Here is a 22,784-nt window from a genome sequence, read left to right on the forward strand (position 1 = left end):
AGACCAAGGAGGAATGGCTGGAGGTGCAGTGGGATTCCTGAGAGGAGGGTGTGCAGGATTGCATTTGTGTCTGCTTGCCCTGTGCCCTGAAGTGGACTAGAGATGCTTGCAGAGAGTTCAGGGTGGTGGTGTCGGGGAGAGAGCTGGGGGAGCAGCGGATGGGATCCCAGTGCTGACTCATCGCATGTGCTGCGGGAGAAATATTTCAAGCAGACCACTCTCCTCCAAGTGGCATCAGCCAGAGGGAAAGCAATAGCCCCGCCTGAAGAAATAACTCAGCCCTGTTCCATGGTGTTTGCACCTGATTGCAGATCACACGTAGGACGACTAGAGTAAAACCCAACCAAAAAAGACAGACACAGCAGCAGAACGCCGGTAATTTCAATAAGGCTGCCTAGATCCAGACTGGGATATGATCTGACGTCACCAGGGGTGGGTCAGGAAAGAGAAGAAAGTGGTAAAAACTAGATACTATGGAAACCAATTCCATGTGATCTTCTACAGGAGTTATTTGTCTCCTGCATATGTTTTCAACAGTCATTTCTTGTCCTCCCAGTCTGTGCATTATAAGTAACTAGTTTTTATATTATAGTTTACTTAAAATCTCATACTTTGCTCCTCCCCTTTCTCATTTAATGTATCATCTGGTTTCCTCTTCTTATTTTTGTTTTAAACTCTATCTTCTCTCTTGCCACGACTCGTTTCCAATCTGCACTCATTATTTCTCACCTCTTCAGCCTCTCCATACCATTTTTCTTGTCATTAGTCACCCCGCATTTTTTTCCTCATTCATAAAATACACTTATTCTCTCTCCAGCTTGATCAATCTGTGCCCATTGAGTGTGATATGGTGGTGGTTGTGGCATTTCTGCAACTGTATTCATAGATCTTCACTGTTCTGGTATTTCAAATCTCAAACCTTCTCATCCGCCTCTCCTACTCCATTTGTACCTTCCTCCAGCCCTTTCCTTCTTTAATTTTAAATTTGAATTTTACCCTGCCTTAGCCTGGTTTCGATTCCTCACTCTTAGTATTACTTCTCCCTCCATCATTTCAAAATCACTTCCCTTTCCTCCAGACTTCTCTTAAGTTTCTCTTTCTTTTTTACCTCTTACACCCATCCCACCTATATAAATAAATCTTAGCTCATAGATTGTTGATAGTGTTGTGGTGAAACTTTTTCTCAAATTTGATTCCTATTTTTTCTTCTTATTCATCTTCCTTACTTTTTTTCGTTTGTTCTCTCACACACTATATATAAATATTATAACTTCTGTTTAAACCTAATGCTATACACTTGTCCTCTCTTCATTCTGCCTTCTTCCCATCCTTTTTTTTATATATGATATAAATTTTACTTTCTCTCTCTCATTGCCTTATCCCTACTTGCTACTATTATTGCTCCTCTCCACCCCTCCTCAAAATCATTTTTCTTTCAGTTATTCAACTCTTGTTTGTTTTTCTTTTCTTATAATAGTCTTAATCTCTTTACATCCTTATTCATACTGGTTCATCTGCAGTTTATATGGTGACTGAAAGTGGGGGATGTCTTTGTGAGTGTGGGATTCTTGCCTGGGCTGGTGGTTTGTTCGAGCAGCAGCTCAACAACTGTTTACAAGACAGAGTGGGCGGAGTGACTCTCAGTCAGCTAGCTGGAGGGAAGGACCCACCAGAGAGCAGGACAACACCAACAGAAACCAAAACACTACCAGAGTCCAAATAAATGGCACAAGGCCATCCCAAGAGCATCAGGTTCAGGAGATCAAGGAGTCTGCACCACTGAATCCCACAGGACTCCTACCACAGACGGTAACACCATGAGAGTAGAAAGTCAAAGTAGATCAACCTAAGAAGCAGAAACAAACAAGAAGTCACCTAAAATGAGAAGATGAAGAAACAACATCCCATTAAAAGGAAAGGCGGAATTCGCAGAAAGAGTGATAGATGAACTAGAGGCAAGCAAACTATCAGACATGGAATTCAAAATAATGGTCACAAGGAAGCTGAATGAGCTCAGCAAGCTCTGAGAAAACTACAAAGAACTCCAGGGGAACTACAAGGATCCACAGGGCATCTACAAAGAACTCCAGGGAAACTAAAAGGAACTCACTGGGGAACTACACCAGCATTAAAAAGGACTTAGAAACTATTAATAAAAGCCAGGAGGAAATGAAAAATACAATTTCTGAACTGAAGAACACAGTAGAAGGAATCAAAAGCAGGACAGATGAAGCAGAGCATCAGATCACCAAGCTATAGGAAAACGTAGAAAAAAATTCCCATACAGTGCAACAAAATGAAAAAAGACTGAAAAACAATGAAGAGGGTTTAACAGAGCTGCAGGACAACATGAAACACAATAATATCCGTATCATACAGATAACAGAAGGAGAAGAAGAGGACCAAGGGACAGAAAACCTGTTTGATAAAGTAATAACAGAAAACTTCCCGAACATGATGAGAGAAAAAGTTTCACAAGTCCAGGAAGCACAGAGGGTTCCAACTAAAATGAACCCAAAGAGGCCTACTCCAGGACACATCATAATTAAAATGGTAACATTAAAGACAAAGAGAGGATCGTAAAGGCAGGAAGAGAGAAATAGCAAATAACATACAAGGGAGCTCCGATAAGGCTATAAGCAGATTTCTCAACAGAAACACTACAAGCAGGAAAGGAATGGCAAAAACTATTCCAAGAAATGAAAAACAAAGGTCTACAACCAAGATTCCTCTACCCAGCAAGGCTCTCTTTCAAAATGGAAGGTGAAATAAGGGGTTGCCCAGACAAAAGAAGGCTAAAAGAATACATCTCCACCAACCAGCACTGCAAGAGATGCTAAAGGGACTGCTTTAAGATGAAGAAACAGAGCGAGACAGAGAGGAACACAAGCACAAGGGGAAAAAATCACAATGGTAAGGTTATCAGTAATAACCTTAAATGTAAATGGATTAACTGCACCAATGAAAAGACATAGGGTAGCTGAATGGATAAGAAAATGCGACCCACATATATGCTGTCTACAAGAGACCCACCTCAAAACAAAAGTTCTACACAGACTGAAAGTGAAGGAATGAAAAGAAGTATTTCAAGCAAATGGACATGAAAAATAAAAGCTGGGGTAGCAATACTTATATCAGACAAAATAGATTCCATAACAAACGCCATAAAAAGAGACAAAGGAGGACATTTCATAATACTTAATGAACAACCCATCAAGAAGATATAACCCTTGTATACATATATGCACCCACATAGGAGTACCCAAATTTACAGGGAAAATCTTGGAGGATTTCAAGAAGAATAACGACAGCAACACATTCATAGTAGGGGACTTTAACACCCCATTATCAACAATGGACAGATCTTCGAAGCAAAGAAACACCAAGGATATTTAGGAATTAAACAACACTCTAGATCAAATGGACTTAACTGATAAACACAGAAACTCTCACCCTCAAAAAGGCAAAATATATATTCTTTTCAAGTGCACATGGAATATTTTCAAAGATAGACCACATGGTATGATACCAAACAGGCCTCAACAAATTCAACAAAAATGAAATTATATTAAGCATATTCTCAGATCACAATGGCTTGAAATTAGAAACTAACCTCAAGGAAAAAACTCAAAAACACTGAAATTCATGGAGAATGAATAACATGCTATTAAATAAAACAACAAACAAAGCCCAGAGCGAGTAGAAGAAAGGAAATCATCAAGATCAGAGCAGAATTAAATGACACAGAGACTAAACAAACAATTGAAAAGATTAATAAAACGAGGAGTTGTTTTTTTGAAAAGGTGAACAAAACTGACAAGCCTTTAACTAGACTCATCAAGAAAAAAAGAGAGAAAACCCAAATAAATAAGAACAGAAACGAAAGAAGAGAAATCACAACCGATACCGCAGAAATACAAAGGATTGTCAGAAATTACTATGAACAACTACATGACAAGAAATCTGACAACTTGGGTGAAATGGAAAAATTTCTGGAAACATATAATCTTCCAAAATTGAAACAAGAAGCAGCAGAAAGCCTGAATAGACTGATAACAACTAGTGAAACTGAAGCAGTAACCAAAAGACGCCCGGCACACAAAAGCCCTGGACCAGATGGCATCGCAGGCAAATTTTATCAAACATTTAGGGAAGAACTTACTCCTATCCTAACCACATACTGATGTTTCTCTCCCTCTTTCCCCCCCTTCCCCTCCCTCTAAAAAAATAAATAAATAAATACAAAAAAAAAAACAGTCATAAGCTTAAGAGCAGAACCTTTAAAATACTGTTAAAAGAAGGTAGCCTTTTTAAACAGAAGGATCTTATCTTCCATGAAAAACTCAAATCTAAATTTAAATCACAGCTAAATTGGTCAAAGAGTGAAAAATACAATCACTGTGAAATAAATTTTTTAAAAGACGTCTGACTACTTCCATAATAGCCTCAAGGCAACTTAGCCTGAATGCTAACATTTCAAAAAGCCAAAATTTGAGACTTCTGGCCAAGATGGAGGCGTAGACAGTCACACTGCATCTCCCTCCACAACTAAGAAGGAATACAACTACCTCAAAACTAGAAACAACCAGAAGTTCCAGAAAATCAAACTGCATGAAGTCCAGCAAACAAAGATAAAATGAAGAAATACTCATCTAGACAGGTAGGAGGGGCAGAGAGGATGCGGTGTGGTGGCAGCAGCAGGCCCGCAGAAAGCGCAGTCACACATTTTAAAAAGTCAGGAGGGACACCTGGGGAGCGTCCTCAGCTCCTCGCTGAACCTAGCAGCTCACAGTCCCAGCACCAGGGAAAATCAAGCCTCATTGCTTCTGACTGTGCAAACCAGTGCGCGTTGGGGAGGAGGCAGAAACTGCCGGTCTCTCAGCAGAGTCTGCTTGTTTAAAGGGCCCTCACAGTCCTAGAATGTCCGCAGACCCACCCACTCTGGGAATGACGGCCAGGGCAGCAGCTAGAGGGGTGCCAGTCTGGTGCGGAAGTGGGAGAGGTGCCTGGAAAAGGGGGGAGTGCTGGGCAGGTGGCATTCTTCCCTCTCGGACCCCTCCTCCACATACAGTGCCACTACGTGGTGAAACAGGTCACTGTGTACTGACGAATCCTTAAGGCTCCATCCCTTACAACGTAATAGGAGCGACAGCTCTGCCTAAGACACAGAGGCAAACAAACACAGGAGCATGTCAGAATTAGGAGACAGAGAAGTATGGCCCAAAAGGGCGAATGGATCAGGTTCCAGTTGGAGAACCAAGTGATGAGGAGATAGCCAACTTAACAGATGAGGAGATAGGCAACCTAACAAATGCAGAATTCAAAACACTGGTGATAAAGATGTTCACAGGCTTGACAGATATGCTTGAGTACGGCAAACGCATAAGAGAAGAAGTGAAGGCTATGCTAAGTGAAACGAAGGAAAAGCGACACAAAACAAATGGCAAAGGGAAGGAAACTGGGGTACAAATCAATGATTTGGAACATAAGGAAGAAAAACACAGTCAACCAGTGCAGAATGAGGAAGCAAGAATTGAAAAAAATGAGGAAAACTTCCCAAATTTTGCAAAGAAGATGCACATACAGATCTGGGAAGTATGGAGGGTCCTGGGCGAGCTGGACCCAGGGGGGACCACACCAGGATGCACCATGATTGAGATGCCAATGGTGAAAGATAAAGAGAGAGTCCTGGGGGCAGCAAGAGAGAGGTGGAGAGTTGCCAACGGGGGAGGGGGGGTGCGCCTATAGGACTATCAGCTGATTTCTCAGAGGACACTTTGCAGGCAGGAAGGGACTGGCAAGCAGTATTCAATGTGGTGAAAGGCTACCTGCAACCATGACTACTCTATCCAGCAAGGCTATCATTTGGAATGGAAGGGCAGATGAAGTGCTTCCAAGACAAGGTGAAGCTAAAGCAGTTCATCATCACCAAGCCATTATTATATGAAGTGTCGAAGGGACTTACCTAAGAAAAAGAAGACCAAAACCATGAACACTAAAATGACAACAAACTCACAACTATCAACAACCGAATCTAAAAAATAAAAACAAAATCCAACTAAGCAAATCAGAATAGGAACAAAATCATAGGTATGGGGACTATTTGGAGGGTTATCATCCGGGAGAGGGGAAGGGGAGAAATGGGGATATGGTGCAGGGATTAAGAAGCATAACTGATTGGTACAAAATAGACACGGGGAAGTTAATAATAATATAGGAAAGAGTGAAGCCAAAAATCTTATATGCACAACCCATGGACATGAACTAAGGGGGGTGGGATTACTTGAGTGAAGGGGGGTACTGGGCAGAGGGGAGCAAAGGGGAAAAATGGGAACTATTGTAACAGCATAATCAATAAACTATACTTTAAAAAAATCTCAAAAAATAAAAAAAAAGGCACGATGGAAAACCTGAAGGACTTAGAAAAGACAGGTGTTTATAGGCAAGGCTCAATGGCAGGTAGGTGGCTCAGCTCCTGTGCCCTGAAGGTCACCCTAAAGGTTCTTTGTGTAAGTTCCAGCAAAGCAGACTTAAAGATCATATGTGATCATTTGCTGCTCTTGTTTATGCAAATGAACAGGCTACATTACAAATGGACTTAATGCAGTCCCTTTAATGACAAGGAGGATAATCTTAGGGAGAAAAATCGCGGTTCAAGGAAAATCACAATGCTCAGTGGTAGACTATAAAGAAGTGCAGCTGTCTTTAAAGTTTATTTTCATCAAAGTTTGTTTTCTTTTGAAAGTTAAACTAGGTCTGTGGCATCATCAAAGATGCTTAATTTACAGGCAAAAAGAATGTCAAATGCCTTGCAATTGGATGTCTTTCCAATAAGACAGTCTTACAGATTTAGAGACTTGTTTGTGTGTTATGTTGCATAAATTAACATGTGTTTGCTGTTTTCAGAGGGCATAAGCCCATGATCTCATTACCTGAGTAACTGTCCATACATATAGGCCTCACTTAATCCTGTCTGCATCGCTGCCTCCTGATACTCAATGGTTTGGCTGAACTAAGTGGCTGGGTTGGTGAAGAATGGAGTGGTCTGTGGGCTTCACTTTAAAACTGGTTTCTCTTTTCTATCCTAATGGCTTGGACAGAAAAGGCCCAGAGGTCTGAGAGGGGGGGAAACCTAAACTATTTACCTCAGCTCAAACTAAGTATAATGGGCAAAAGGGTTTTGGACAGGCAAGATGTGCCTAGCACGCCTTCTTACAAAGAAGCCCCCCCCTTTTATTTTCCCCTAATATGGAACATTGAAAAATTAATCCCTGCCTTTTGTCATCTAGTAGTTATGGATTGAATGATGTCTTTTAACCATTTTCGCCAAATCTGTTGCCCCCAGAACACAACAAGGACACCAGCCTGTTAAACCAAGCACGCCGTTGACCAGAGACAGCCAACTGACCTGGAGTCTGCACGATCCTTCCCCATGTGGGAAGGCCACCCTCCACTCCACACCCCAACTCTTATTGGGGTTTTCTGGACCTAAGGGTAGGTAGGACGACAACCATGTCCAGCTTGAAGCAGCTAGAGGAGCCTGAGACCTTCGCCCATTGTCCTTTACAAGATTAAAAAGGGTCCTAATATTTGAGGGGGGGGGAATAGTTAATTTCTACGAACCAGGGGTATGGACTTGGGGGGGATTGCTGGGGGAGGGGGTGCTGGGTGGAGGGGAGCAAGGAGGAGAAAATTGGAACTGTTGTAACAATATAATCAATAAAAAAAATTGAAAAAAAAAAGAAACTATGCAGCCCTATGTTCATAGCAGCACTATTTACAATAGCTAAATGCTAAAAACAACGTAAGTGCCCATCTGTAGATGAGTGGATCAAAAAAACTGTGGTACATTTACACAATGGAGTACTATGTAGCAGAAAGAAAGAAGGAACTTCTACCATTTGCAACAACATGGATGGAATTAGAGAGAATTATGCGCAGTGAAATAAGCCAGGCAACGAAAGAAAAATACCTTATGCTATCACCTATATTACAGGAGACTAATGAACAACACAAACAAACAAGCAAAATTGAATCGGAGGTATGTAAACAAGGAGTAGACTGGTGGGGGGGCATAGGGGGTTAGAGGGGGGTAGGGGTCTAGTCCGGGAACAAGTATAATGATCCATGGACATGGATGGCTCGGTGGGGACTAACTGTTGGAGAAATGGTGGGCAGGGTGCAGGGAAGCAATAGGGAAAAGAACGGGACAACTGTAATAGAAAAACAAACAAACAAAAATTTTTAATGGGGGGGAAATAAAAAATAAAAAATGGAAGTGCAATTTTAGTGAATATTAGAAGGACAAGGATTTTCCTTCACACTGTATATTTTTCTCCCTACCTTATCCCTCCAGAATCTGGCATCCTGAAGAAGTAATGACATAAGGTTCTTTGCATAAAACTAATAAGACCAGTTGTTAATAGAGGTTTTGTTGAGCAAGACTTTGACTGGAATGTCATGCCTAAAGGAAAGATGCTTGGGCTCTAGTTGTTACCAAAAAACCCTGAGTAACTAAGGTTGACCTTAGAAGGTAATAAAAACCCTCGAGAAAAAAGGCCTGGTACCTGGGTTGGTAGTGCGGTCTATGGCAATCTCTCCAGGGAAGGAAAAAAGGTTGCTTTCCTGAAAGATGGCTAGAAGGGACCTTAAGGCAAAATAGAAAACCTGAAAGACTTGGAAAAGACAGGTGTTTACAGGCAAAGCTGAATGGCAGGTATGTGGCTCAGCTTCTGTGCCCTGAAGGACAGACTGAAGATCACCGTAAATGTTCCTTGTGTAAGTTCCAGCAAAGCAGACATAAAGATCATAAGTGATTTATTTGCTGCTCTTGTTGTGTTTATGCAAACGAACAGGATAAATTAAAATTGAGACTTAATGCTGTCCCTTTAATGACAAGGAGGGTAATCTTAAGGAGAAAAATCACTATTCAAGGAAAATCACAATGCTCAGTGGTAAACTATAAAGTAGTGCAGCTAACCGTCTTTAAAGTTTCGTTTCATTTAAAATTTGTTTTCATTTGAAAGTTATACTAGGTCTGTGGCATCATCAGAGATGCTTAATTTACAGGCAAAAAGAATGTCAAATACCCTGAAACTGGATGTCTTTCCAATAAGACAGTCTTACAGATTTAGAGACTTGTTTGTGGGTTATGTTACATAAATTAACATGTTTTTTTGTTTTCAAAGGGCATAAGCCTAGGATCTCATTACCTGAGTGATTGTCTGTACGTATAGGCCTCACTTAATACTGTCTGCAGCGCTGCTTCCTGAGACTCAACGGTTTGGCTGAACTAAGTGGCTGGGTTGGTGAGGCATGGGGTGGTCTGTGGGCTTCACTTTTAAACTGGTTTCTCTTTTCTACACTAATGGCTTGGACCGAAAGGGTCCAGAGGTCTGAGAGGGGGGGAAACCTAAAATATTCCCCTCAGCCCAAACTAAGTATAGTGGGCATCAGGGTTTTGGACAAGTGCGACGTGCCTTGCACGCCTTCCTCCAAAGAAGCCCTTTTTTTTTCTCTAATGTGGAACATTGAAAAATTAATCCCTGCGTTTTGTCATCTAGTGGTTATGGATTGAATGATGCCTTTTAACCCTGTTGCCAAATCTGTTGCCCCCAGAATACAACAAGGATGGCAACCTGTTAAACCAAGTATGCCATTGTCCGGGGACAGCCAACCGACCTGGAGTCTGCACGATCCTTTCCCATGTGGTAAGGCCACCTTCCTCTCCACACCTCCACTCTTATTAGGCATTTCTGGACCCAAGGGTAGGTAGGATGACGACCATGTCCAGCTTGAAGCAGCTAGAGTAGCACGAGATTATAAAGCGTCTTAAGTCTGAGAGGGGGGATTGTTTTTTATTGTTATAAAAAGTCAATCAATCAATTAATTTTTTTTTAAAGAATAATTTAGGAAAGGGTGAAGCCAGAGAACTTGTATTCATGACCCATGGGTATGCACTGGGGGTGGTGGGATTGCTGGGGGGAAGGGGTGCTGGGAAGAGGGGAATAAAGGGGGGAAAATTGGAACTATTGTAACTATATATTCAATAAAATACACTTAAAGAGAGTAAACAACATCAAAAAAAGGGACTCGCAAGAAGTATTCCAAGTGATGAAAAGCAAAGACCTACAACCAAGATTACTGTATACAGCAAAGCTATCATTTAGAATGGAAGGGCTGATAAAGTGCTTCCCAGACAAGGTAAAGCTAGAGGAGTTCATCATTACGAAGTCATCATTATATGAAATGCTAAAGAGACTTATTGAAGGAAAAGAAGATCAAAACTATGAACATTAAAGTGACAACAAACTCACAACTATCAACAACAGGATCTAAAAAATAAAAACAAAAACAAACTAAGCCAACAGCCAGAACAGAAACAGAATCATAGGTGTGGGCATCATTTGGAGGGTTATCAGCTAGGAGGGGGAAGAGGCAGAAAGGGGGAAATGGTACATGGATTAAGCAGCATAATTGGTAGATACAAAACAGACAGGGGGAAGTTAAGAATATAGGAAAGGGTGAAGCCAAAGAACTTATATGCATTGACCCATGGACATGAACTAAGAGGGGTGGGATTCCTGGAGGGAAGGGTGGTACTAGGCAGAGGGGAGCAAAGGGAAAAGAAACTGGGACAACTATACCAGCAGAATCAATAAAATATACTTAAAAAATAAAATAAATATGTAAAATATTTTTTTAAAAATTAATGAAAATGACATAGAAATCAAAGATATATAACTGCAATGAAAAATACATTAGCTGGAATCCACAGCCAATTACATGATGCAGAAGATCTATTCAGTGATTAGGAAGACAAGGGAGTGGAAAACACCCAATCAATAAAACAAAGGAAATATATTTAATAAAAATAAGGATAGCTATGGGACCTCAGGGGTGACATCAAGCATAAGGACATTTACATATAGAGGTACAAGAATGATGAGAGCAAAGGATTGAAAAGCTATTTGAGGAAATAATAACTAAAAGCTTATCTTTCCTGACCGAGAAAATAAACATACAAATCTAGAAGGCACAGGGCGCCCCCCCCCAAATGAACCCAAAGAGACCCACACCAAGACACAACATAATTAAAATGATAAAGGTAGAGAAAAAGAAAAAAAAAGAATCTAAAAACAGCAAGAAAAAACACATTTAGTTACCTACCAGGGAGTTCCCATAAAACTGTCAACTGATCTCTCAACAGAAACCTTGCAGACCAGAAGGGATTGGTACAAAATATTCGAAGTAATAAAAAGCAAGAACCTATAACCACAACCATGATTACTCTACTCATCAAGGATATCATTTAGAATCACAGGATACATAAAGACAAGAAATAAATAGTGTTCATCATCACCAAACCAGTATTACAAGAATGTTATAGGGATTTCTTAGAAAAAAAAATATATAGATGAATAATGAAATGGAAATAACTACATAACTATCAATAATTATTTTAAGTGTAAATTAATTAAATACTCCAAAGAACATAGTGTGGCTGAGTAAGAAAACAAAACCCATTTATGTGACAGCCAACTAAAAAATTTTGCACAGGGAAAAAAAAAACATCAACAGCAAAAAAAAGGACAACCTAAAGAATGGGTGAAGATATTTGCCAATGATCCATCCAAAATAAAGTGTTAATATCCAAAATACATAAGGAACTCATAGAACTTAGCATTAAAAACATAAACAATCCAATTAAAAAATGGGCAGAGAATCTTAATAGATAATTCTTCAACAAGGGCATACAGATGGCCAATGGACATATGAAAAGATGTTCAACATCCCTACTCCTAAGAGAAATGCAAATTAAAACCAATTGGAGATGTCACCTCACACCTGTCAGAATGTCTATCATCAATAAATCAACAAACAAGTGTTGGTGAGGATGTGAAGAAAAGGGAACTCTGGTGCACTGTTGGTAAGATAATAAATTGCAGCAGCCCCTGTGGAAAACAGTATGATCCAGCAATACCACATCTGGGTATTTATTTGAAGAAAGTCAAAACACTAATTCAAAAAGATCCATGTATCCCTATGTTCACTGCATCATTATTTACACTAGCCAAGATATGGAAGCAACTATAATGTCCATTAATAGGCAATTGGATAAACAGGAGGTGGTACATACATACAATGGAATATTACTCAGCCATAAAGAATGATGAGATCTTACTATTTGAAATAACACGAAACAGTGATTTTCAACCTTTTCCATCTCATGGCACACATAAACTAATTACTCAAATTCTGTGGCACACCCAAAAATATATTTTTTGCCGATATGACAAAGACAGATATCATTTTGATTCTTTCACTCCACATGGCTATTGTTGTGTTGACTCTTGCCATTTTAAAAAATTTGACAATCTAAGAGAAAAGAGGTCATGACTAAATAGTCCAGCATTGCATGTTTTAAAAATTCTTGCTGCACACCAGTTAAAAATCACTGACACGGGTAGACTTAGAAGGTATTGTACTAAGTGACGTAAGTTGAAAAGAGAAAGACGAACACAGTATGGTTTTACCTATGTGTGGAATCTAACAAACGAACAAAAAAAGAAACTAATAGATACAGAGAACAAACTAATTAATGATTACCAGTGCTGTGGTGGGCGTGGGGAGGTAGTAAAATGAAGGGATTAAGAACCACAAACTGGTAGTTACAAAACAGTGATGGGGATACAAAATGCAGCATAGGGAATACAGTCAATAATATTATAATGACTATATATGATGTCATGGGAATTCTAGCCTAATTGGGGATATCACTTCGTGATTTATATGAATCTCTTACCACCATGCTGTACACCTGAAACTAATACAATATTGAAGGTTAATTTTAATTGAAATAAAAAGTTTAAAAAGCAACAACAAATTTTCTGAAATTTGATATTTTACTATTTGGTTATTAAGAATTTCTGCTTCTAGAGCTGGTTATTATTTTAAGCAAAACATGTATTCTTTAATTAAATAAATAATTTAAAAGACTCTCAATGGAATGATTTAAAACACAATGGAATCCTTTTGCAATACAGCTTTTGAGAAAGACAATTTAAATTTCTAAAATTACACATTTTGTAATATTATTTCGGTTCAAATAAATATTATTTCTAACCAAGTTAGAAATAAACAAAATAAAACTCTCTCCTAACAATATGATACCAAAATAAAAGCAGTCCAAGGAGAAAAAAAACTATATATTATATAATATATAGTTTTGGAACTGAGAGACACCAAGATTTCTTGATTATTACAGTAAGTAATGGGATCCACTAAAGAATCATTTAGGCATGTGTATTATAAAAATCATGCTGGTATGATTTAGAAGTCATATTAAAAATCCTTATCTCTGATCAAATTTCCTACCTCCTCTTTTCGTGGTAAACTTTCCTCCAATATAATTTTTCTATCACTATATATTTCCCAGCCCCCCCCACCTTCAATACTTAAAGTTAAAAAATATGCAACATATCATACTTCCACCAAAATGGTTTGCTTTGGCTAATTTTTCGTTATAAACATAAAACAACGATAGGTAGACCACTACTAAATTTTAAGAGCAGGAACATTAATTTCATGAAGGAGCACCTTACTTTGGTATCAGAACCGAAGTCTTCATCCTCTGATACAGTCCATGAATCGTCAATGCTAGGGTTGCTGGAATGCCTTTAGAGTAAAAATAGCCAACAAAAATTTTCATTTCTTTAAAAATCCAACCAAAAACCTGAGTGAAAGGTCAGCTATCTGTGTATTAAATGAAGATTCTTGATATAATTAAAATTTGGCCTGTTTTAGAAAAGCTGTCAGTTCTCTATTTCTGTCTTCACCTCTCCCAATCTATAAACTAGTCAATGGAGATATGCTCTAAGTTCCCACAAAGGGTGACAGCCAATATACTGGCAAAGCCTGAAGTTAATTTTTCACCAGAAGTCCTGAAGCCTGAATTAAAAATCCAATAAATGGCTGACATAACTTTTGACTCCTGAACTGGAAAAGATCTGATGACCTGAATCAAGGTGGAAAGACAGACTGTTTCTTCTCTCCATTGTCTGTCCTTGGTTCAAGGACTAAACTATGTCCATCAAAGGACTAATCTAGGTTCTTTAGGAAGGAACTTACTAAGGTGACAACATTTCTTCATTTTACCCTAGAATACTACAGGGAGTTTCTTGAAATGTTTAAAAGTTAAATGTCCAAATGTCAAAGAACAAATGTGTATGACATTAGCCTTCCTACTCCCAGATTACCCTTCTGCAGCCTCCAAGACCATCTCCAAGCTTTAAATCTTCAGCCTACAGAGGCACACACTCTTGAAACAAGAATGGGTTCAAATAACCAAGAGTAAGAGCTCTCGACTTCCCTGCTCCTGGAAAACAAGCTAAATGGATTCTGCCATCCATACCTAACATAGGCGTGTTATCAACTACCCACCTCCATTACTGATTTAACAGCCAGTCCTACCCATTTCCTACCCCATTCCTACATGGGAAGGCTATCAGCTAATTGGGAAAAGGGGCAGAGGTGAGGAGACACCTGCCTTGGGCCACAGATCTATATAGTTCAGCAATCTCCAGCCCCCTACGACTCGAGGGGATCAAAGCCCCACTCTGTAAGTAGGGGTTCAGATAGATGATACCATAGTCCTGTTTGCAATAAGGAGAATCTTTCTAAATTATTCTAATACTTTTCAATAGAAACCTTGAATTTTGCTAGTTTTCCAAATTAAGCAAACAAACAAAAGAACAGGAACATCTTCAGGACTCTCTTGAACCCTTTATTTTAATCTGCCTTTCTAGAAAACTCCCAACATCCTGTGGCCTTCCTTCTTGTAACTTGTCTTTAATTTGTCATAAACCCCTCTACTCTGATCTCTTTCCCCTATCTGATCTCTCCCATCTCTTTTCTAAAACCCTTATTCCTATCCCAACCCAGTGTTCTTCCTCCTGATTTCCCTGCTAATTCTATTCTGTCTTCTTTCACTGCATTCACTAAACCCAATCCTACTAGGCTTAGAAATCTGAATTTACATCTCACTTCCACCACTTACCACATCCAAGTAAGTCACTCTAATTTCTTTGAGTTTCAAATTCTCCATGTGAGCAATCAGTTGGCCAGAATGTTAAACACAGGTTGAAGTACTAGTGGGTGTTCTGATTATTTAATTGCTAAGATTCCTTAAAGTCCTACAATTCTATGTGCTCTTCATTCTATCTATAGAAAAATGGAGAACACGTAACAGGCTAAAGTGGAAAAAAACTAACACAATGAGAGAAACTCCAAAAAAGGCAGAGAAGAAAGTTAAAAATCTAAAACGTCATGAAAGAAAAAAGGACTCTATGAAAAAGAAAAAAACTACAACTAGGCCAAGTTACTGGCCTGAAGAGAAAACCAGACTGGGAAGTCAGTGAGTAGAGAAATCATTGAGAAATATCTTTTAAATAGATGCTGAATTTAATTAACATAACATGGTTTATACACAGATATTTTTCACTTACAGAAAATAATTCATATCAAGAAGAACAGATACTATTATACTTAAAAACACTTGCCTGATTAGGTTTTCCTTAGGTCAAATCTATGGTTCTGTGGCCATAGCTAACCATGATGTGCCCTAAAGTCTTTGTTGTGAAAAACAAGGTACTAGTTACCACTGCAATTGTCGAGTATATTAAGACAAATGCTTGGCTTTCTTAGGAAAACTCTAAATCACAGTTAACACACAACTAGTTCTGACATTCTGAGGTGATCTGATTTGTATCTGTATCTTGATGCCAGGGCCACACAGAAACTTGGCAGTGTATGTTGAAGGACAACAGAAGGGATCTGGGAGCCAGGCAGAATGACACTCCAATCATGGGTCAGCCACTTGTTAACTATGGAATCATGGGTCAACTCATCAACCTCCCTGAACCACAGCTGCCTAATTAATGAAAAGTAGGCTATTAGGGCATAGCTACTTTGCAAAGGTATTGTGGTGACTATATAACACATGTTAATTCCATAGCATAGTGTCCAGCCCAGGGCAGAACGCTCAAGAAATGTTAAGTTTCTTTTCTCTGCATTCCCTTAGCTAACATATAGTTTTTAAAAATCCATAAAATCCTACCTATTCAAAGAGTCTTCTTCAGACTTCTCACTCACTGTTAAAAAAAAGTAAAATACATTTTAAATCAACAGTGGAAAAATCCAGAACTTTAAAAGTACCAGACTGATGCTTTGTTAGAAAGTAGTCCTTTGGGACCTAAGATTATACTACAATGAATATGAATGCTACTATTAGTAGGCAATTTATACATTAAAAATATTTACTTCTCCTCCTTTATATATATCAAATGCAAAGGAAAAAAAAAGAATGAGATCATAATCTGATATCTACAAGTGAACTGCTATTTACAATGATCATAATTCTAACCAAATCCTATCAAACTGACAGAAAATAGTATCATTAGTAGAATCAGTATCATAAACTAACAATGTCAAACTTGAAATGAATAATTTTTCCAGACTCCTACCCTTAGTTAGAAGAGAGTATACTTATTTTGCTGTAATACAATACAATTTCTCAGCTCTGTCCACTCTATCACAAGGGAGCCTGGCTACAGGCAGTACACTTTGCGCATGGCAAAACATAGGAAACAAGACACTTTCTGGCCCTATTTCCCATCGCAGGGTAATTAGACAGACTTTGTGGTTCCAGTTTTATCAAGTATAGCTCCTTGAGACAGTCTCCTTACATGGCTAGAATCTATCTGGACCCACCTCAGAGAGAAAGATGGTCCAAATAGTTAGGGCTATGCAGTAGTGCGTGATGTAATTTTTCTCAACCCTCCCCAGTATGTGACAAATGCCTATAGAAATCATGCTTTCTCAGCTTGTAAGGCATATATCATCAGATCCTATACTGATGAACAACAACAACAGCAGCAACAACCCATAAAGGACAAAAAAACATCTTGGATAACTACATTTAATTACCTTGGAAATTTAGTTTTTTAAACATTAAAAAAAATACCTACTGTATGATTCCAACTATATGACATTCAGTAAAAAGATCTGTGGTTTCCAGGAGTTAGGGGGGAGGGTGTGATAAATAAGCAGAGCATGAAGGATTTTTAGGGCAGTCAAACAATTCTATAGGATACTATAATAGTGGCTACATGTCATCAGACATTGTCAAAGCCCATAGAATGTACAACGCAAAGAGTGAAACTTAATGTAAACTATGAACTTTGGGTGATAATGATAAGTCATTATTTGGGCTGATGTGTTATACCTGTCCTTGAATTTGTTTGTGTTGAGACTTGTTTTGGAAATTCCAGTAGATCTACATCCATGTGAATAAAGACATAAAAGGAATAAAGGAAACAATGATGTCAGAAAATATGTGAAACCAGTAACAATCCTATTATAATCAGAATAAGAAATAAAGACTTCTAATGACTGACAATACATTCTATGGTATGAAACTTCCTATAAAGAAAATAAAAACACCACTGTTAATTTTCTCCAACTAAGCAGTGCTTAATTTTTTATAATAACTGTGCATCAATCACTTGTGATCGCTATAGTTATCATATGTAGTATGGTTACCGGACCCTGGTTCTTCTCACCTATGCAGTAAAGAATTATAGATCAGCGAGCCTGGAAGTGTGCATGCAAAGTTTATCAATGAATGGGAAAGCCAAAGCAAGGGTGGCAAAAACAAGGGTGGCCAAAGGCGGGTGACTAGCACCCATGTGACCAGAGCCCAGGTGGCCAGGTGGGATGAGGGTGAGGGAATTACAGATTGATTGATGGGTAAAGATGGTGCCAGCTTCCCCCAGGTAGATGTGACTACCCAAATGTAGGTATGAGTGGGAGTCTGTTAGTCCCAAACCTTATCTCGCTGCGGACTTTATTTGTTCATTTTGCATACGTGACAGAAGGCAGGCAGTTAACTGAATTCTTGTATGGATGGGCTTTTTCTCTGGACACCGTAGACCCCTCCCCTCCCCACTTCCAGGCCTTGGGATGACTACCTGTCTCAAGGTTTTTCCTTTCCCAGCTAGTGGACATGATACGCACAGACTTTCAAGGGCTCCCCCTGCACTATCATAGTTTACTTCTGTAGTTTGGAATGCCTGGCAGCCTTATCGGACCAGGCTCACGACTACTGGTCAACAGGTGAGACATGTCTCCCTCTGCTTCTTGCCTCCTCTATTAAGTTCTTTGTTAGACTGCGATGCTGAGAGTCCTGCCTTTACTTCCCCCCTGCTACTCATTCTATTTGCTCCCAATTTTTTCTTAATTTCTTATTACGCTAAAAATATAGCTCACTATTAAAGGCACTTGTTGACAGGACAAGGCAAAAAGTCAAAAATAATTGTCTACAAAATGTACATAAGTTATCCATGGATATTCCATCTCAACACGTATGGAAAAAGAAAACTGGTCTTCTCTGTTGACCTGCTGCTCTTCCCTGTTCATGTGATAAAGTCCTAGTCTGCATGTCCAATTAAAATACTAGTACACAACCTGCAAACCTATGAATCATCTTAGATTTCTCTCTCCCTGCTAACTTTTTAAATTCAGTCATCATTAAATCATATTAACTAGACCTCTTCTGTCTCTGCTTTACTTTGCCACTGCTTCTGCCCTAGTCAATCATGGGCTCTTAAGAGATGGCTTTCAAAGGGAAAAAAACACTACCAACTATTATTGCTATTTCTTAAATGAATAAGATTTTTTAAGGAAAATAAATAAAAAACATGTAGGCCTAGAAACAGAGCACATTTTAAGTGGAATAAATGAAGCTTCCTGGCTTTTTTATTTCAACATGGATAGGTGAAAATTTCATAAAGAACTGATGGTAGCTGAAAAAACATTCTACCCACTTTTTAAAAACCCTAATTCCCCATCATGCACTTAAAGTGTATGGGACATATTATGCATTAATAGAAAAGAATAAATAATGATAATTATAAATTCCTAGTGGGCTCTGGTACCTAGTAAGCACTGAATAAAGTACAGTAAGTAATACAAATGACAATAACAACATCCTCTTGAAAGGCAGGGACTGTGTTTTTAAAATATTTGTATTTTGCAACATCAGAGTAACACTTAGCACCTAAGGCACTTGAGAGTTAAATGGCACACCATTAAGCAGACAAATGAATAAATGAACTTTGAAAATTTCTTTGAAAAGTACGTTTAAAAAAACCACAGAAATAAACCAAGGACAGCTCTATCACATTATGAATGCCTTAAATATCAAAACTCTATTTCATCTTTGTGTTTCTTATAACTCGCAAAACAACCTACGCAAGTCCTTTGATAAAGGTCTACTAAGTCAAAGGCGTCCTCATACAGCTCAGGCTGCGCGACGCACTAGGTGTCACATCCAGCTAGCACACCAGCGATTTTTGTTACTGTGAAGCATTTTTATACTTTTATTAAAAATCTGTTGACTTTGGGCTATTGAATATTTATTTTGATTATCTTTTGACCAATGGCAACAGAGTATCTTGTTCTAAAGAAATTACAGTATCATGACAATTATCCAACAAACAGAAGGAAACATCTTGTTCTAATTAAGTCAAAATATCTCATTCTGTTTTGACCTATGAGAAAGGAAGTTGATAACAGTGAGACCCTGTTCGTATAACAACATATAGAATAACTTACGCTTCTCAACAAGGCATTGCTTTTCTGACTTATCTATCGGTAGATATCTTTAAAAAACAATCTCATTGGGAATGCTGCACACTGGCTAAGTTTTGTAGTTCTTACCGCTTGCCATTTGTTTATGGCACTAGGAAGGTATTGTTGAGTTCCCAGTTTTAGTTACTTTTCTTAGTCAGACAAATCAGGACATAATAACAAGTATTTACTTACTAAATATAATCCATTTGTTGTAAAAACTAAACAAAAGAACCATTTTTATAACAAGTACCATTTGTTATTATGTGATTATAGAGGAAACATACAACATCCTAACTTTAAAATCTTTTTTCGTTTTTACATAAGGATATAATATGAAATTTTAGGGGTCATGACTAAAGAAATGAACTTCTTTTCAGACAATACTGTCCCAGATTTTGAATTACCTACAATAAACTGTTTAAGCAGTACTGAATACTAACTATTCTATTAAGAAAGAAATTATGAAAGAAAAACTGTACGTGAGATTTACACATTTTTTTTCACCGCTCTTTCTTATCAAAACTTCTTTACTCTTACTTATCAATGGCAGGACTGCCAAAAGTAATTCACTACTAGATGTCTTACCAAGACTTTTGCTACTTTCGAAACCCGTTTTAGATCTCCTTTCTTCCGTATTTTCACAAGTTAGTTGATTGCTGTGCATAAAATTGGTGATAAATAATATTACTACCTTAATACTGATATCAAAAATATTTTTCAAATATATTAAATTCTTAAGAGTATTTCAGATAATATCTTGAGCTAATATCAAGACTTTATACCATACATTTCAAATTTGTAAATTCTACAAACTTTTTATTAAGGAAAATAAAAACATGAAACAGTCATGACTTGATGGCAATACACTTCTGTAAATTAATTAGAGTTAGCTTGACATAATGGCAAGTGTCTTAAACTCAGAAGTCCTAGGTCTGTAACCAATAGCTATTTGTTCTAAAACAGTACTTCTCTTTGGCTCGAAATCCTCCTCTGCAATATAAGAATCTTACTGCCTTATTCTACAAGGTTGTTAGGATGATTGACTAAATGAGATAATACACCAAGAAGAGATGCTTAGGGAAACAGCATGGTAAAAGTAAAATCTGTTCATGAACTTTATTTGTTGAACCTACTATGAAATCGCAAATCAACCCCAAAGTGGGTTTTTCATAGTTTCTAACATTTAACTGTTGCAGTTTCCAGAAAATAGAATTAAGTTAGTTATTAGCTGCTCCTTCTTTGTGGCTTGTAATTCAGGGCATCTCAGCAATTATATAACTTGCAATGAAATTTATTTAGAAATATATTACTTCATTAAGTCAGATAACATAATATTCCCCTCTTATTGTAGCTAATCATACAAATGGCAGAAAATTAATAGAAGTCAGGACCCGGCCTGGACTACTAGCATCCTTCTCCACCTGCTCAGACTCTGAACCAGCAGATCTTTATGAGAACGATGCTTAATCTCCCTGTTTATCCCCAATAGACTTGGAAGATAAAATCCTACTTGTCAATCATGGATACTGATGAGTCAGGGATAGGGCTTTAGCAATTCTAGTACCCAATAACCTACTTTGACTTAAGAGCTTTCTGTTTACTGACTTCCACATGAGGCATAATTAAAATATTTTGATAAGTGAGGTAAATTCAAGCAGTTGGGAGAGTTTCATTGTTACGGAAAACAGATCACTTGAGGGGTCAACCTTAACTATAGAATCTCAGGCAAGTTGATGCCTATTATTCTAGGAAAGGTGATATGGGACCTTCCTTGACTTAAACAAAGATGCTCTACAGGACAGAAAGTGGCCTTGGGGTAGAAATCTCATAATGAAAAAGAAAGGAAAGTCTGATCTTTTCCTGCAACATTATTTGAACCTCTCTGACAGCTTAGAATGCTTCCAACAAATACCTGCTAACAGAAAAAAGCAAATAAGATGCTCAAAGGATAACTAGTGCACAAAGGTCTGGACTAAGTTGTGAGCTCTCCATAGGTTTTCAAATGTGTGTGGAAGACTGTGGGTGTCTAAAGCTAGGAGGCTCAGCTGCCAGAACAAGGTACGAGTAATTAGAATAAGGGCTGAGCATACAAGCATATGTATGTGAACTAAAAAAAAAAAAAGCTGCAACTTTCAAGTCCAAGTGTGGATCAACGTGAAGACTTGGGAATCTGGATCAGCAAGGGTAACCTAGGAGCATAGGTCTATCATGACTGTAGGACCAGTTTCAATAGCAAGTCTGCAGCAATAGAATCAATGGAAACAACAAAATGATTAGTGTCTTTGTTTTACTTCTCCATCTGACCTGTAAAGGATAACTGGCTCCCTTGGACTTACGGAACCCTTTAGGTTGTTGAAAAATTCAAAGATGAGATTATAGGAGTTCGCCCCCAGAAAATACAGAATCTTTGGCTAAACCTAAGATTTCAAGGTCCCAAATAACTAGTTAGAAAAATCAGAGATGTGACATTATTTTTACCCCATGCATAGGGTTTTACATAGAATGAAATGGGTAATATTAGGATCCAAAACAATAAAGATCTTAAAAGTTCTGAGCTAAAGAATCTGGCCCATTGCTGCTTCTCACTAGTCTAGTCTTTTGCTTGGTTTCTGGCTGCTGGCACAGACTAATTCAGTGCCATTCCCAGACTGCCTGAACCAAACTATGAAATCTTACCTTTTACATAAGAAGTAATGGTTAAATTATTTTAAACCTACGTTTAGCGATACCTAGCATTTTACTGTAAACACTTACAAATGAAGACCACTAACAAAAGCATATTCTTCTGTAGTCCATCCATAGTTATCTTGAGAAAAGAAATCAGTGCCGTGCTGAAGAAAAAGCCTGACTATATTTGTGGACTCATCATTTACTGCAAGCATGAGGACTGTTCTATTATAACACAGAGGTAAACTTCACCCTCGGGAACTACAATTAAGTCATTTAAACATCTAGTTTGATATATGTTATCAAGTCAATACCCTGTTTATCTGTGTAGAATTGATCATTCACATGCTTAAGTGTTTATCTTTGTAAATTACTTCCAAGGCTAAAATAAAGGGACAAAAAGAAAGCCTCTTGTCCCACTTGGA

At 38.2% G+C, this 22,784-nt stretch overlaps 1 protein-coding gene across 1 annotated transcript in view; it reads right to left on the reverse strand.

Annotated features, from left to right (window-relative positions):
• Positions 1-22,784, reverse strand: part of LOC150019908 (uncharacterized) — a 34,013-nt gene that overhangs the window by 128 nt on the left and 11,101 nt on the right. The window lies entirely within an intron of this gene.

Source organism: Furipterus horrens, unplaced genomic scaffold (genome assembly GCF_987537825.1).
Source record: "Furipterus horrens unplaced genomic scaffold, mFurHor1.1.pri manual_scaffold_2, whole genome shotgun sequence".
Classification (NCBI taxonomy): domain Eukaryota; kingdom Metazoa; phylum Chordata; class Mammalia; order Chiroptera; family Furipteridae; genus Furipterus; species Furipterus horrens.